Here is a 14,071-nt window from a genome sequence, read left to right as displayed (position 1 = left end):
CTGAAAACTTGGGGTGGGCCAACCGAAATTTGGGCGTGGGCCAAGTTGAAACTGGGGAGTAGGGGAAGCAGAAATTTTGGTCTAGGCCAACTTCAAAGTTTGGGTAATGCTCCCGCATAGACAACTCCAGTTGAGTTGCTGTGTACTTTTGGTGCAGAGTTGCCGATTTGTAATCTTTGCCTTTGCCTCCGTACAATTTCTCTACTCCCAGCGATTTGTGCCGTCGTCGTCGCCGTGAGGTTCCGTATATATTGTCACGTGGTAGTGACGGTGAAGAAAGCGAAAGGGTGAATGGCAAAGCTAGCGTTTTATTGGGAGAACGTGTGCCCACAAAAGCAAGTTACACTCAATGGAGAGAAATAGCGGTCAACACGATCAGCGGGTCAAGCACGTCGGCTTTTATACGACAGTCGTCGAATGTTCCAGAGTAATCGCTGGGACCGGCGTGCCTTCCACTAAGTTCTACATTATTCGCGTCGCGCACACATGCAATCATATTACACAAGGTTCGGTCAGAGACAGCGGATGGAACCATCGATAACATTCCAGAAACTTCCGATACATGCAGGCGCATCCTGCGCTGTGCGGTAACATTTGTTAGGCGATGAAACGTGTCGCCCGATAAAGATAAACAAGTACACGTGTCAATACCCCCCTCTTAAAAAGCATCGAACCGATGCTGCAAACAAACGAAAGAAACACCCGAAGCAAAGAAAACAAAATAAGGAAGTTCGTCAGCGTGCGTGAAAGTGTTTAAGACGCACCACGCTGACCACTTCAGATCGTGTGCGGCGCCGCTGTAGATGCGAAATCTCGTCTGGCACGACCTCATAGACCAGTGCGCCAATAAGTTGGATGACCTTGTATGGTCCGAAATAGCGTCGCAATAGTTTCTCACTCAGTCCTACTCGGCGAGTCGGCGTCCAAACCCAAACACGGTCGCCGGGATGGTACTCGACGTAGCGTCGTCGGAGGTTGTAGTGTCGGCTATCGGTACGCTGCTGGTTCTTGATGCGTAGGCGGGCGAGCTGTCGGGCTTCTTCTTCGCGCTGGAGATAGGTAGTGCCGTCAAGATTCTCTTCGTCAGTGACGTGCGGCAGCATGGCGTGGAGAGTAGTCGTCGTATTCCTGCCGTAAACTAGCTTGAATGGCGTGACCTGTGTTGTTTCTTGCACCGCCGTGTTGTAAGCAAAGGTTACGTAGGGCAGGACCACGTCCCACGTCTTGTGCTCAATGTCGACATACATTGCTAGCATGTCGGCGAGGGTTTTGTTCAGGCACTCCGTGAGACCATTCGTCTGCGGGTGGTAGGCAGTTGTCCTCCTGTGGCTTGTCTCGCTGTATTGCAGAATGGCTTGGGTGAGCTCTGCTGTAAAGGCCGTTCGTCTGTCGGTGATGAGGACTTCTGGGGCACCATGTCACCGCATCATGTTTTAGACGAAAAATTTCGCCACTTCGGCTGCGCTTCCTTTCCGTAGAGCTTTAGTTTCGGCGAACCGGGTGAGATAGTCCGTCGCCACGACGATCCACTTATTTGTGGATGTTGACCTCGGAAACGGTCCCAACAAATCCATCCCGATCTGCGGAAATGGACGGGAAGGAGGTTCGCTAGGCTGTAGTAATCCTGCTGGCCTTGTCCGTGGTGTCTTGCGTCGCTGACGGTCTCGGCACGTCTTAATTTACCGGGTGACGTAGACAGTCAGACGCGGCCAGTAATACCTTTCCTATATCCTCGACAGCGTCCGGAAGAATCCGAGGTGCCCAGCGGTTGGATCGTCATGTAGGGCTTGCAGTACTTCAGGACGCAGCGCTGACGGAGCAAAAAGAAGGTAATTGGCGCGCGGACTGGTCAGAACTTCTCGAGAAGGTTGTTTTGTAGCGTGAACGAAGACAATCCGCGCTTAAATGCCCCAGGGACAACGTTGGTGTTCCCTTCCAAATACTCGACGAGGCCTTTTAACTCCGGGTCTGCTCGTTGCTGTTTAGTGAAGTCTTGTCTTGTCTTGTCTTGTGTCCCAGACAGTGGCGCGTACCCACTATGGGGGATTGGCCAAGAACCAGGCGGTTTTCCGTAAGGTTAGTAGTATAGAGAAACTAGATTTTTATAGTGGAGCATGGGACGATAGAACTGTAATTTAGACTTGCAATGAAAATATTCTTAAGAATATCGATAACATAATTTAGCGTAAAGAAATAAAATAATAGAAACTATGGATAATTGTACAAATTTCAGCAAGGTACTCTTTTTGTCTCTCTAATAAAATTGTAAACTGCAAGAAAAGCATCCCTGTGGCTGGATCCCAGTGAAGTCGCACCAAAAGAAAGAACCCTTGTCGAGGTTAGCGATAGGCCAAGTTTGGTAAATGAGTATTCTAATATTTTTCTTTGTCTTAGAAAGCGGCGGCATGGAGAGAAAACAATGTTCGATAGTTTCAGGTGCACTTGCAAAGAGAACATAGATGGGACATAGCGAGACCAGACTTGTGTAAGTAAAAATTTAGAGGAGGTATACGACATCTCAATTTTGTAAAAGATACTTCCAATTGCCTTGAAGGACACCAATTATTATTCCATGGGAAGCCGAGATGGTGGAATTCAGAACACGGTGTTAGCATGGATATTGCAGAATTTTGAGATATAGCAAAATTTCTGTACCTAGCCGCGGTGGCATAAGCTGATGTCGGCAAAACAGATATGATAGGGCCGTTCAGGGATGCTCGTGCGAGTGAATCGGCCATTTCATTCAAGTGCAACCCATGATGTCCCGGTACCCAAAGCAAACATACTTTTCGTAAGCACGGAGGCACCATCGAACGAAATGTTCTTTGAGTTGCTGAATTTAAAGATGCAGTTAGTGCTGTGCATACAGATAGCGAGTTGGTCACGATAAAACCTAATGGGTCTTTTTGGGGGAGTTTTCGTAATGCTAATATAATCGCTAATAATTCTGCCTGAAATATAGCTGTGAAGTCGGGAAGGTGAAGGGAGTAGGACCATTGAAGAGATTCAGAGAAGATCCACACTCCTGCCTTCTCATTGCAAACAGAAGCGTCAGTAGCTATTACGTTGTCAGTGGTTAGCTGGTGTACATGGCCGTGTAAGATATTAATTAAAATTCGCCTTGGTAATAGTTTAGCATGATTAGGAAATATGTCCTCGAGCTCAATTTTGAGGTCTGTAAAGGCATCATTTGAATGGTAAACTTGGCGTATGGATATATCTAATTTTTGTAACTGTGCTTCTACGAATACTATCTGAGGACTGTGGAATCTCGACCACGATACTTGGAAAAACTGAGCAGGTTCGGTGATAAAAGCATATTGCGTACATCTTTTTAAATAGTCATGAATTTTTACAAATGTCTGAACCGCAAGTATGCGGAATCTGCAATCTAGGGTGGGTATATGAGCTTCCTGATATAAAACAGCGTTGGCAACAAATCAAGGTAGCCCAAGGCATGACCGTAGAGCTTCTCTTTCTAAAAGTATGAAAGGTTTTATTTTGTAGGCGGGGCCACGGGAAAATATCATGCAGCCGAATTCTAATATGGGCCGAACATATATTTTATAGATCATCAGTAAGGTATCCCTGCGTAGTCCAGAGCGACGGTGGCTGAGCCGGTGGAGCATAGCTACGGCTCGTTCTGTCTTTGTTTTAATGTGTTCAATGTGACTGCGTCAGGTGAGTTTGCCATCGTAAATGACACCAAGGTACTTGACTTCCTCCACTTGAGGAATGATTTCCTGTCGGTATTGTAAAGATATATGCACCTGTGCAGTTAATGGGAATACTAATAGCGCACTTTTGCTAATATTTAACGGCATGCATAACCCCTCTAGCCATGTCTCCAGCATTCCTAAGTAATTCTGCAACGACTGTTGTAGTGAATGTATATTATTTGCGGACGTAAAAAATGCGATAATGTCCGCGTAAACATAAACATGTACTTCCGGACACAAAGGAATTGTGCTTAGCAAAATGTTAAATAATATAGGGGAAAGAACGGAACCCTGTGGTACACCTCCTGTCTGCTTGTGTTTGGACGTCGAAATGCCGTGTTGGTAACAATAAAACTCTCTATCTCTTATAAATTCATAGATCCAAGCGGTTATATATTTTGGGAAATTCGTAGACTGAAGTTTATCGAATAGAGTACAATGTTCTACAGAGTCGTATGCTTTTGATACATCTAGCGTCACCAAAGCTGCGTACTCTCGTTTGCGGCGAGCAAGTTTAACGCGGGTCTCTAAGTCTACATGGGCGCACTATATGGAGTGACCGGGACGAAATCCAATCTGGGAAGGACTGAGAAGGGTGTCATCCTACATAAAATTTGTTATGCGGCCGTGAAGAACTCTTTCTATTAATTTGACGACATTGGAAGTAAGAGAAATTGGTCTTATGTTGTCTAAGTCAAGTCCAGCTGATTTTTTCTTTAATAGTGGGATAATGTTAGCTACTCTCCACTCTCTTCGAACCCATGCATTCTTGAGAGAGAAATTTATTATGTTTAGGAGGTCCTGAGGCGCATAATCAAATCAAACTTTTAGCATTCCTGTTGTAATTCCATCTGGACCGGGGGCTGACGCTGGCAACGAACTAATAATGCGTTCAATCTCTGTCGTTGTTACTGTTTCAAGGTTGTCTGCCAAGGGAGGTTTCTTTAGGCCTAAGGCAAATTTATGTTTGAAACGTCGCGCAAGTCCTTGAGCAATTTTCTCAAGTGATTCCGATACTTCTTTTGTTGTTAAACAACAGAATCGACATTCACGGGCGCCGGTATAACTTTACGAGATCTAAGAAATTTAAACAGGGCCTTTTTATTGCAAGACTTCGAAAGGTATGTGTAGTGCTTGGAATCATAATCCTCTTTAGCTTTTGAGACTGTTCGTTTAAATGTAGTAGCTATGTATGTATAATCAGCCCAAATAACAGGACTTTGGTTGAATAAATGTTTCTTCCACGCTGCTTTTCTACGTCTAAAATCTCGCTCGCAGTCAGAATTCCACCAGGGACAATATTATCCACCCTTAGTAGATTGCACAACAAACTGAGCTTTTTTTCATGACTGTTTTAGAATGGAACATAGGCTCATTGCTTTAATATCCCTCTCCATGCCCTCCTGAGCGTGTAAAGCTGATTTTAATGCATTTTTAAAGTTTTCGTAATTAACAAAAGTCCGCACATTACTATCTAAACTAGTTACCGGGGTAAGCACTTCAAAAATTATAGGGAGGTCATCACTGTTAGTTCCGGAGTCTACAGTCTTCCAGGAGGTGACAGACATGCTCGAAGTAGCAAACGTAAGATCTAGGGCAGATCACGACTGACCCCGTACGAAAGTATGTGCTCTCGAATTTAAGCAAGAGAACTGATTCGTTAAGACCCAATCCAACAAGCGTTTGCCACAAGTGTCCGTTCGGAAACCCCACGATACATGATGAGAATTAAAATCTCCCACCAGTAGGATGTTCTTCTGACTGCGTGCAATAGAAGTATCCAGATAGCGGGTATCTTGCACTCCAGCGGGGAAGTGCGTGTTAATTATAGAAAAAGGCGTGCAACCAGGGAGGATTATATCCAGTGCTAAGATTTCACAGTCTGGGGACATTATCTCGTATGTTATAGTAGCTCTATGACAGATTTTTGATGAGACAAACAAAACTAAACCACCGCCTCGGGAAAGGCGATCCAATCGAAAACATCGGAATTTTCTTAGATAAAAAACCTGACCAGCAACAAGCCAAGTTTCCTGTAAAATAATAATATCTGGAGAATATTTAGAAATAAGATATAATAAATCTGTTGCAGCGGAAAGTATGGAGCGAGAGTTCCACTGAATTACTGTTAAAGTTCCTATGGTGAATAAATCCTCGCAGTAGAAACTGCTTGGTCTAAAACGCTCTCTTTTAAGAAGTCCTTCTTAGTAGGAACCTCTCTATCGTACTTTTTTGCCTTGGACTTGGTGGGAGAGCTAGGTTTTTTCTCTGTCGGTGACCTTGTTCGTTTAAGAGATCGGGGGTCCATATCTACATCTTGATTTTCCATCCCATCTGTGTCAGAAAGACAGATTTGGTCGATATTCTTAGAAGTTGATGGCTTTGGTGATTCGTTATTTGTGGATGTCTGCTCGGTCGATATTTCAATTGGTCGACTCTGCGGTAGATCCGACACCTGATCCTCAATATTGGCTTTATTAGTTAGTTGAAGCCACGGAGCTAGTTGTGAGGACAGCACCTGAACAAGGGAGTCGGTGAGATTTGTCATGATGCGCTCCATTGCTTTCTCCAGCGCCTTTTCTACGGAAGCTGCCACAGCCTCAGAGATTGAGTTTTCTATACACATCGTTTGACGGGCCGTTATACCCGCATACCCCTGAGTCCTACTCTGAATTTCTCCAATGGACTCACGACGAGAGCATCGACGTCTATCAATTATTTCAAGGATTTGAACTTCTTTTGACCTTGCAGGGCAATTAGGCTCATCTGCGGGGTGGGGACCACTGCAAAAGCAGCAGGACTCATTTCGGGAAGAACAGTCATTTGAGTGATGGCCTTCTCGACAAATTCGGCATCGTGTGTTGGATCTGCAGCCTTTTATGGAGTGCCCGAACCGCCAGCACTTTAGACACTGAAGGACGCGAGGTGATAGAGGCTCAACTCGGTATCAGTGGCCATGCCTTGATTTCCGATAAGCTGTTCATTCCAGCGAAAGTAGTAATGACTGTTTCAGTGGGCATGCGCTTATTATCAACGACACGGCTGCAACGATACACGGAAATCACACCTGCCGCTGAAAATATTTCCGAAATTTCTGCCGGACATAGACTTATGTTGACACCGCGGACTAGGCCTTTGGTACATGCAAGGTGATGAGGAATGAAACTGCTCACCGGATGTGTCGCGAAAACATTGCACTTCAGTAAATCTTGAACACAAGCCTGATCTGACAAGCAGCAAAGAATCCCCCCTCGGCCGAACTGTAGAACCTCGGTGATTTGTTGAATATTGGCCGAGACCATCCGGAGTTCGGTTTGAATTGCTTTGGGATTCTTCATGCAAATCACACCGCCATCACTCGGAACCAAAGCCACAGGTACGCTGCTCGTCCCACTGCGTAAGGAAAGCTCCACCGGCAAATCAGAGTTAGAAACAGAAGCCGACCAGGAGGAAGCCTCCTGGCCTGGCGATGAGAGTGACATTGCAAAGAAACAGGAAATTACTCTGGAAGGTTAGCAGATGTTGCAAGAAAAGGTCAAAAACAAATACGTAAAAGACACAGATTAAAAGAAAACCGCCAGCTACTTGACCAGAACCAGTGTTCGGGAGCTTAGGAACCAGGCCACGTCAGCGCACTCCTCTGAATCTGGGACACAGAGAATGATGCTCCAGCCGAACTAAGCCACGCAATCTTGACGGGCGACACTCGGCACTTCTTCGTTTTTAGGCTCCAAGGAAGGCGTCGTTGTCGACGTCGTCATGCGGCGGGGGATCGATAGGGGCGCGTGATAGGCAGTCGGCGTCAGAGTGTTTTCGTCCGGACTTGTAGGTTACCGTGATGTCAAACTCTTGCAGTCTGGGGCTCCACCGGGCCAGCCGTTTTGAAGGGTCCTTTAAGTTAGCTGGCCAACACAACGCGTGATGGTCGCTGACTACTTTGAATGGCCTGACATATGCACAAGGGCGGAATTTTGCTGTAGCCCAAATGATGGGGAGGCATCCCTTTTCAGTCGTAGAATAATTGCCTTCCGCTTTTGACAGCGACCAGCCAGCATAAGATATCCGTTCAAATCCGTCTTTCCTCTGGACTAGGACGGCACCTAAACTTAGGCTACTGGCGTCAGTGTAGATATCGGTATCGACGTCCTCGTCGAAGTGTGCAAGTATCGGCGGCGACTGCATGCGTCGTTTGAGTTCTTGAAATGCATCGGCCTGCGGCGTTTCCCGCTTGAACTCGACATCGCATTTGGTTAGATGTGTTAGTGGCTCCGCGACGCAAGAAATGTCCTTGACAAAGCGCCTATAGTAGGCATACATGTCAAGGAATCTATGCACTGCCTTCTTGTCGATGGGCTGCGGGGACTGCTATTGCGGCTGTTTTCTGCGGGTCGGGGAGGACTCCAGAGTTGCTGATGACGTGGCCTAGGAACAGAAGCTCATCGTAAGCGAAGCGGCACTCTTCCGGCTTCAGACTGAGCCCTGATGACTTGATGGCCTCTAATACTGTCGCAAGCCGCCTATGGGGATCGTCAAAATTTATGGCGAAGACAATGACGTCATCCAAGTAAACAAGACACGTCTGCCACTTCAATCCTGCTAACACCGTGTCCATGACCCGCTGAAACGCTGCAGGTGCGAAGCACAGTCCGAATGGCATGACCTTGAACTCGTAGAGGCCATCTGGCGTGATGAAGGTGGTCTTTTCGCGATCTCTCTCATTGACTTCTATTTGCCAGTAGCCAGAGTTGAGGTCCATGGATGAGAAGTATTTAGCGTTGCAGGGCCGATCCAATGCGTTGTCTATCCGCGGGAGGGGGTATACGTCCTTCTTCGTGATCTTGTTCAGTCAACGATAATCGACGCAGAAACGTAGGCTTCCGTCCTTTTTCTTCACCAAGACTACAGGAGTTGCCCACGTGCTTTTCGACGGCTGGATGAAGTCGCCGCGCAGCATTTCGTCGACTTGTTGCATAATAGCGTCACGTTCCCGCGTCAAAACTCGGTAAGGGCTCTGTCGGAGTGGTCGAGCGCACTCTTCAGTTGTTATGCGATGCTGTGCGATTGGTGTTTGTCGAATCCACGATGACGCCGAAAAACACTCTTTGTATCTTCGGAGAAGACTTCTGATCGGTTGCTGCTTACTTACGTGTAGACTTGGATTTATGTCAAAGTCTGCTTCGGGAACTATGGTCGTCAGGGTAGATGCGGCAGAATCGGAGAGGACAAATGCATTGCTGGTTTCCACAATTTCCTCGATGTACGCGATTGTCGTGCCTTTGTTGACGTGCTTTAACTCCTGGCTGAAGTTGCTCGCTTGATGTAGCTTTTAATGACAGCGCTCGAACATCGATGTGCTGCAATCAATACTGCCTTGCTGCGCTGCCTCAACGTGCTGGCTTGAGATCAAGGATGAGCGCATTTAACTCTCTTAACCTGTGCTGCTCGTAGTGGAATAGTGAATTGTCATCGAATGAGCCCGACCATTTGTGCTCATTTGCACGCACTTGGTCATTCACCACTTCGCACCGGTCGAATTGTTAATTGTCGCTGTAGCCGGGTCTCGAATCGTGAATCACCAGCCATGCTTGCTGCTATGTCGGTCTGCTGTCGGGACTGTGGGTGCAAAAGACCGAATTTTAGAACGCAGATAATCAAGCAAGCTTCAACACAGGTGAAACAGTGAGCATGGCGCAAGGTTTCGCTTACCCAGTGCGACGAACTGCAGCTATCCAGCGCGCCCGACGCTTCGCTTCGTGAGGCCTTGAAGGAAAACGGTAGAATCTGATGTTGGGATTCAGGCCTTCTTGTTTACCCACAACGCAGAAGTAACGACGGTGACGCTTTTTCGAGGCTGAGCTAGGTCTCTCCTGATGGGCGTCGCCGATTCCTTCTGCTTCCAGCATTACGTCTCACGGAGAGGCCGCTTTCGTTAAACTATAGGCTGCGGCGAGGTCGCAACGTGGTCGGCGTGGTCTGTGAGAAGTGACGAGCTTTATCGCACTCGCAACAGGGCAGAAAAAAGCGCGAATGGACGCAAAGCTCGGGCTAGAAACGTGCTTCCCCATAGCCAGGGCTCAATACTACCCAAGCCGGTACTACCCATATAACGTTTCGCGCACCGCCACCAGGCGCCGCTACTATACCTCGAACACCAGCGCAAGACGCCCATGGTCTCATTGGGAAGCTGTACTCGGGTTTCCAGTAGCGCTTGGCCGCGCTCTTTACGCACGAACTTGTGAATGTCTTCAGGAAGCCGGTTCGGAACAGGTCCCACATTGTTATGGTGGCTTTTCGATTCTCTAACCACGTCCTGGCCGAATCTTTCGTTGTGAAATAGACATGTCGCAGCTTGTCGTCGCTCTTCCAGCTGTTAAACGTAGCGACCCTCTCATACATTTCCAGCCAGCTTTCCAGGTCCTCAAATGTGGAACCGCGGGATGTCGGTGGCTCCCTGGGCTGCTGCAGAACTGTTGGGGCCGCTGCGGCTGCCACTGGGGCTGTCATCTTGGTCGCCTCTGGACGATCTCCTTGGACGACCTTCTTGGTTGTCCCTGGTACAAGTCCGTTTTCCGGGGGCAGCTGCTGCAGCCGGCAGCTTGCTCGATGTTCCGGGACCACGTTGGTGTTGCCTTTGCGGTCCGGGCTTGGATTGTCGGAGGCGTCCGGTACATGAACGTAAAGCACCTCCGCCAGATGTTACGTGGTAGTGACGGTGAAGAAAGCAAAACAGTGAATTGTGAAACTAGCGTTTTATTGGCCAAACTTGTGCCCACAAAAGCAGGTTACACTCAATAGAGAGCAAGAGCGGCGAGCACGATCGAGGGTGATCGAAATCTGATCAGCGGGTGAAGTGCGTCGGCTTTTATACAATGCTCGTCGACTGTTCCAGAGTAATCGCTGGGACCCGCGTGCCTTCCACAAAGTTCTACATTATTCGCGTCGCGCACGCATGCAATCAGATTGCACAAGGTTCGGTCACAGACAGCAGATGGAACCGTCGATAAGATTCCAGAAACTTCCGATACAGGCAGGCGCGTCCTGCGCTGTGCGATAACATTTGTTAGGCGGTGAAACTTGTCGCCCGATAAAGACAAACAAGTACACGTGTCTATTTAGGCATATGTGTGCATTGTGAAACGCCATGCTATGGACATGCGGTATATAGTGTTATGTTTCCACACCATACTACTCTACGTCTTCCGTCTACCGATCCACAACTTGCAGCGTGAATGGAGCACAGTGCGTTAGCGGACACCAAGATGCACTTCTGACAGCTGATCGCACAGTAGCAAAGCAGAAGTAGTAATGGTTTGGTGTTCGAGCGCTCTCGCTGAGGCAAGGTGCAGCGCGCCATTCGAAGCACCATCTCCTTTCACTAGCGCAAACTGCTCCGCGTAAAGGGTCTTTTGCATAGATTTTATTTCCTGGTTTACAGTTTGATTACCAATACAAGAGGTGTGCTCACTAGTGCTACTTTGTTGATTAATGTGCAGTGCTAATATAGACCAGTTTGCTGAAGCTCGGATCCTACACCCAGATAAGGTCTGTGTTTCAGTTCATTTATTATTGCCTTGAAGACCCGAAGCATTACACAAAGGGGGGGACGGGGGGCAATACAAACCCATTTAAAAGTAGTCAAAAACGCACAAATAAAGCCGATAACCACACTTGGTTGATTTTGTACAACTTGAAACACGAAAGCAAGAATTATGAAGGCAAAGAAGCAATACGGCGCACATAAGCTAAGAAATACACTTGGTTGAAGGATTGACAGGGACAGACTATTAAAAATGGTTTGTCATGAATTCTAAACGGTGAACTGTGGGAAGAGAAATTCATTGAAAGTAGTTTATCAGACATTCACGAAATTTCTGCTCGTCAGTACAGGTAATGAAGCGGCCAGGGAGTGCATTCCAGCTTAAAACGATTGCATTGGGGAAGAATTAAGTGGTCATGGCTGTTGAGCGGTCAGGTAAACGTGCTATGGCAAAGTTGTTACTTATGCGAGAGGAACTTCACAATGGTGGTCTAAGAAGGTGGCACGTTCAGCGTGGATTGTCAAAAAAGGAGTCAAGCAGCCGAAGACGTCATATGATACGGCGTGGCTTGAGTGGTGGCAGACGGATTAATTGCTTCTAGGTAGGGGCACTAGTCAACAGTGAATAGTATGGAATGGCGAAGCGGGTGCCTCGCTTTTGGATGGATGCCAATGACGCGGCTAGGCAATCTTGAGTTGCATGGTGAACAGCGGAAGCGAATTAGAGTTGAGGACGGACGGATAATATATATATATATATATATATATATATATATATATATATATATTTATATATATATATATATTAGTTGTTGGGATGCAGTTTTCACGTTTCTTTGGGAATATGCGAGTGAGCGTGCGGCTTTGCGACTCGTAGTTCTGACGTTTGTTGCCAAAGAAAGCGATGACATCATATGAAGACCAAGGTACTTGTAAGATGAAGTTGTGCTGATGTGACCAGAGCTAATGCGAGAAGTGGACTGAAACGGACTGTGCTATCCGGTAAAAGATATCGATTTCCATTTCCATGAGTTAAGATGCATGGGCCATTTTTCGCACCATGCCGAGGTGGCATCGAGATGACGCTGCAGGCAAAGAACATCGTCAGAGAAGTTAACAATGCTATAAATTACACATTCGTCTGCGAATAGTCATAGTTTACAATGTAAGCTGGAGGAAAATCGTTCACGTAGGTTAGAAGCAATAAAGACGACAGATAGGAGCCCTGAGGGACGCCTGAGGCCACATTGGTAAGACGTGAGCCCTGATGGTGGAAGTACAATGTGTGTGCCCGGATAGGGATTGCTCAACCCATCTGAGTAAGCTATTGCAGATTCCAAGCGCACGTAGCTTTTCGAGTAAGAGTTTGTGTGGCACCTTGTCAAAAGCTTTTAAATAATCTACGAAAATGGCGTCGAACTGCAGGTTCCTATCCATGATTTGCAAAATGTCGTGGGTGAATTCGGTGAGTTGGGAATCACACGATAAGTGCTTTCGAAAAGCATGCTGAAATGGGTAACAAAAATTAATTGCTTCCAAGTGTGTCATTAGGCTTGAGGCTAAGATGTGTTCAAGTAATTTTGAGGGTATGCTTGTAAGGTAAATTGGACGGTAATCGGCAGGGTTCGTGCGGTCACCTTATTTAAATATCTGAAGGATATTAGTCTTCTTCCAGGCATCGGGAACGGTCGTAGTTTCTAGTGATTGATTAAATACCAAGCAATGTACTTGAGCTATATTTGAGAGGTGTTTTTTAGAAGATTACTGCTGATGCCATTGCAGCCAGCAAACGATGACGGTTTAAGATTATTGATTACGATAAATGTGCCCTCCGGCTAAATTTGTAGGTCTGGCATAGCATGCACAGAATCAGTAAACGTGGGCAGGTCAGGGACGTCAATGGAAGGAATAAATGCTGAAAAAAAGTAGTTATTCAGGGCCAGTTATCGCTTTGATTAGCTGTCCTGTAGAGCCATTTATTACGTTGGAGAAGATATTTTACGCGTTTTGTGAACCAAAAATTTTTATGTTCTGATTTCACTACAATAGTGGGTACCTACTTATCAGTTGGTTTAAAATCCTATTTGTGAATAGCTTCTAGTTTGTCTGAGCTGAGTGTGACGAGAGAGTGGTCTGAAAATTCTGCCAAAAAGACTAGTCCACTGCCTGGTGGTGGTGGTGGTAGTGGTGGTGGTGGTGGTGGTGGTGGTGGTGGTGGTGAATTGTAGCATCAGGCGGGTGTAGCCTGGTGAACAAGGCCGGCAATTGCTCCGCCTGAGCGTCTCGCACAATACCGCTGAAGGGTTTCACCATATGTCCATCAAACCAGTCTCTCTTAAGAAATCGATGAGGAGACGTGAAGTTTCTTTGCGCGCTATAACTGATCCCTCGGGAAATATAAGGTGTTGCAGGCGCGCATGCGGAAGGTCCTTGTTTTGCAGATTCTTCAGGAGAGTGTCTCTTTCATCTTGGAATTGCTGGCAGGACCACAAAAAGTGCTCAATGTCTCCTGTCTCGTTGCATGCCGTACAGTTCGGAGAATTGATTCGCCCCGTTTTAAATAACCAGGCCGGTGTATTAGCAGATCCTGTCCTTATTCGATATAGAAGTGTGGCTTCCTCTCGGTGCAGTCTCTTGGTTACGCAGGGCATATGCGGTGGAACCCAAAGCGACGCAAAGTGATTTCGAATGTAAGATTTTTGCACTTGATTACTCTTTGGAGCCTTGATTTTGGGAGGATGATAGAGCGCTGCGTATGCAAGCGCATCAGCTTTTTCGTTTCCTGAGATACCAATGTGGGAGGGAATCCACTGAA

The sequence above is a fragment of the Dermacentor andersoni genome, chromosome 2, assembly GCF_023375885.2.
Source record: "Dermacentor andersoni chromosome 2, qqDerAnde1_hic_scaffold, whole genome shotgun sequence".
Classification (NCBI taxonomy): domain Eukaryota; kingdom Metazoa; phylum Arthropoda; class Arachnida; order Ixodida; family Ixodidae; genus Dermacentor; species Dermacentor andersoni.
Note: the sequence above shows the minus strand (reverse complement) of the source record.